This window comes from Arachis duranensis, chromosome 3, assembly GCF_000817695.3.
Source record: "Arachis duranensis cultivar V14167 chromosome 3, aradu.V14167.gnm2.J7QH, whole genome shotgun sequence".
NCBI lineage: Eukaryota > Viridiplantae > Streptophyta > Magnoliopsida > Fabales > Fabaceae > Arachis > Arachis duranensis.
The window spans coordinates 7114709-7119011 of record NC_029774.3 but is presented as its reverse complement, the minus strand read 5'-3'; positions in this window follow the sequence as shown (position 1 = coordinate 7119011).

The window sequence follows — 4303 nt, the reverse complement described above, 5'->3', positions numbered from 1 at the left end:
TTCCAATTTGCGGCGAGCTTTCCTTCTCCTGATTTGTTGACTCCAATGTCGTTTCTGATTAGGACCAAGTCATTTAGGGCAAATGTTCTTCGGATGACTTTCTTGTTGTACCTGGCAGTCATCCTTTGTTTCAATGCCGCTTCTTTTATTTGGGCACCTTCTCGGACTTCGGGGAGCAGGTCGAGCTCCTCTTTGTGTCCCTGTATATTTCCGACCTCGTCATGGAGAATTACCCTTGGGCTTTGCTCATTGATTTCTATTGGAATCATGGCTTCTACGCCATAGACTAGTCGGAAAGGTGTTTCTCCTGTGGCGGATTGGGGGGTCGTCCTATAAGCCCATAGCACTTGGGGGAGCTCGTCAGCCCAAGCTCCCTTTGCTTCCTGTAATCTTTTTCTTCAAACCTGCCAGTATGACCTTGTTAGCTGCCTCGGCTTGTCCATTGGCTTGTGGGTATTCTACCGAGGTGAATTGATGTTTGATTTTCATACTGGCTACCAGGCTTCTGAAGGTGGCGTCGGTGAATTGGGTTCCATTATCTGTGGTGACGGAATAAGGTATCCCATACCTTGTGATGATGTTTTTGTAGAGGAACCTGCGAATTCTTTGAGCGGTGATAGTGGCTAATGGTTCTGCTTCTATCCACTTTGTGAAGTAGTCTATTCCCACGATCAAGTATTTGACTTGCCCTGGTGCTTGGGGAAAAGGACCTAATAAATCCATTCCCCATTTTGCGAAAGGCCAGGGGGAAGTTATACTAATGAGCTCTTCTGGTGGAGCCACGTGAAAATTTGCATGCATCTGGCATGACTGAAATTTTTTCACAAAGTCTGTGGCATCTTTCTGCAAGGTCGGCCAATAGAATCCTGCTCGGATCATTTTTTTGGCCAGCGACCTTGCTCCGAGATGGTTTCCGCAGATTCCACTGTGTACTTCTTCCAACACCTCGGTGGTTCTTGAGGTCGGTACGCACTTCAGCAATGGTGTTGATATCCCTCTTCTGTAAAGGACATTTCTTACCAAAGTATAATGTTGTGCTTCCCTTCGGATCTTTTTAGCCTCCTTCTCCTCTTTGGGGAGGATGTCGAATTTCAGGTATTCGACTAAGGGATTCATCCATCCGAGGTTTAGGCCGACTACCTCAAGTACCTCTCGTTCATCTTCTGCTTTTGATACCGAGGGCTCTTGGAGAGTTTCTTGAATCAGGCTTCTGTTGTTCCCCCCGGGTTTGGTACTTGCTAACTTGGATAGGGCGTCAGCTCTGCTATTTAGATCCCGAGTTATATGCTTGACCTCGGTTTCCGCAAAGTGCCCTAGGTGTTGAGTCGCTGTAGCTCATCACCTTTGTAGCGCCAACTTCTTCTGCTAACTTTAATCCGGCAATCAAGGCCTCATATTCTGCCTGATTGTTTGAAGCCGGAAATTCAAATTTTAAGGAGACCTCTATTTGGGTTCCTTTTCCATCTACCAATTTATGCCTGCGCCGCTCCCTGTCTTGTTGGAGGATCCGTCTACATAGAGTTCCCATGTAGTCGGTTTTTCCTCTTGTTCACCTGCGTATTCTGCAATGAAGTCGGTGAGGCATTGGGCTTTAATCGCAGTCCGAGTTTCATATCTCAAGTCGAACTCGGAGAGCTCTGTCGCCCATTGAACCATTCTCCCTGCAACATCCGTCTTTTGGAGGATTTGCTTCATGGGTTGATTCGTGCGGACTCTTATTGTGTGAGCCTGAAAGTAAGGTCGTAGCCTTCGTGAGGCTATTACTAAGGAGTAGGCAAACTTTTCTAGTTTGTGGTACCTTAGCTCAGGGCCTTGTAAGACCTTACTGATGAAGTAGACCGGGTGTTGTCCGACCTCGTCTTCTCTGATCAGGGCCGACGAGACAGCCCTGTTTGCTACGGATAGGTATAGGACGAGGTCCTTTCCCGGTATTGGTCGGGTTAAGATAGGAGGTTGGCTTAAGAATTTTTTGAACTCTTGGAACGCCTCCTCACATTCCGGAGTCCATTCAAACTGGCATCCCTTCCTTAATAAGGAGAATAATGGAAGGGATTTTAGTGCCGATCCTGCCAGAAATCTGGAGAGGGCTGCAAGTCGGCCATTGAGCTGTTGAACCTCTCTCAAATAAGTCGGGCTTTTCATTTCTAAGATGGCTCTGCATTTGTCGGGATTGGCCTCAATCCCTCTTTGTGTTAGCATGAAGCCTAGAAATTTCCCTGCTTCTACTGTGAAGGCGCATTTTGCGGGATTTAGTCTCATCCCATGCGACCTTATGGTGTCGAAGACTTGTGAGAGATCGGTTAAGAGGTCGACTTCTTGTTTGGTTTTGACTAACATGTCGTCGACGTATACCTCCATTAGGCTCCCTAGATGGGGAGAAAACACTTTGTTCATCAGCCTTTGATACGTGGCTCCTGCATTCTTTAGTCCGAATGGCATGACTACGTAGCAATAGTTGGCTTTTGGTGTGATGAATGATGTTTTCTCCTGGTCGGGTTCATGCATCGGGATTTGGTTGTATCCCGAGTAGGCGTCCATGAATGACAGGTATTGGTACCCTGAGCTGGAGTCCACCAGGGTATCAATACTCGGTAGAGGATAAGGGTCCTTAGGACATGCCTTATTTAAGTCGGTATAGTCGACGCACATTCTCCATTTACCATTTTGTTTTTTAACTAGCACTACATTGGCTAGCCACGTTGGGTATTTGACCTCTCTGACGAAGCCGGCTTCCAGGAGCGCCTGTACTTGCTCTTCTACTATTGAGGCTCTCTCTGGGCCGAGCTTGCGTCTTCTTTGCTGTACAGGTCGGGATCCTGGGTAAACCGAGAGCCTGTGGGACATGAGCTCGGGATCAATCCCGGGCATGTCGGAAGCCTTCCAGGCGAAGAGGTCGGAATTAGCTCTTAGGAGTTCACCCAACCTTTGTTTTAGAGTTTCCCCTAGGTTGGCTCCTATGTAAGTATTTTTTCCTTCCTCCTCACCGACTTGTATCTCCTCGGTTTTTCCCCCCGGCTGGGGTCGTAGTTCTTCTCTGGTCCTTGCACCGCCCAACTCTATGGTGTGGACTTCTTTGCCCTTTCCTCTCAGATTTAGGCTTTCGTTATAGCACTTCCTTGCCAATTTTTGATCTCCCCTTACCGTTGCTATTCCTCCTGGAGTCGGGAATTTCATGCAAAGGTGGGGAGTTGATACCACTGCTCCAAGACGATTAAGGGTAGTCCTGCCAATTAAGGCATTGTAGGCTGACCCTTCATCGATGACTATGAAGTCTATGCTTAGAGTTCTTGATTTTTCCCCCTTTCCAAAGGTGGTGTGAAGGGGTAAAAATCCCAGTGGTTTTATTGGCGTGTCCCCTAACCCATATAGGGTGTCGGGGTAGGCTCTCAGCTCTTTTTCCTCTAACCCTAGTTTGTCGAAGGCGGGCTTGAAAAGGATGTCCGCCGAGCTTCCTTGGTCTACTAGGGTTCTGTGGAGATGGGCGTTGGCTAGGATCATGGTTATCACCACGGGATCGTCATGCCCGGGGATTATCCCTTGCCCATCTTCTTTGGTGAACGAGATAGTGGGGAGGTCGGGTGTCTCTTCCCCGACCTGATAGACTCTTTTGAGATGTCTTTTGCGAGAATATTTAGTGATTCCACCTCCCGCAAATCCTCCCGAGATCATATGGATATGTCTCTCTGGGGTCTGTGGCGGTGGATCTCTCCTATCCATATCATCTCGCTTTCTCTTTCCATGGATGTCCGACCTCTCCATGAGATATCTGTCAAGCCGACCTTCTCTAGCCAGCTTTTCTATCACATTCTTAAGGTCGTAACAATCGTTAGTGGAGTGACCATATATTTTATGGTACTCGCAATACTCGCTGCGGCTTCCCCCTTTTTTATTTTTAATAGGTCTTGGGGGTGGCAGCCTTTCAGTGTTGCAAATTTCTCTGTATACGTGCACTATAGAAGTCTTTAGAGGAGTATAAGAGTGATATTTCCTGGGCCTCTCGGGACCGAGTTCTTCCTTCTTCTTGACTTCCCTTTCTCTCTCCCTAAAGGAGGAAGTGGGTCCAGGTCGCGAACTCAGGTCTCTTAGTTTTGCATTCTCTTCCATATTGATGTACTTTTCGGCCCTTTCTTGTACATCACTTAGAGAAACGGGGTGTCTTTTAGATATGGACTGTGAGAAGGGACCTTCTCTAAGTCCATTGACTAACCCCATTATTACTGCTTCTGTGGGCAGGTCTTGGATCTCTAAACATGCCTTATTGAACCTTTCCATATAGGCTCGTAAAGACTCTCCGACCTCCTGT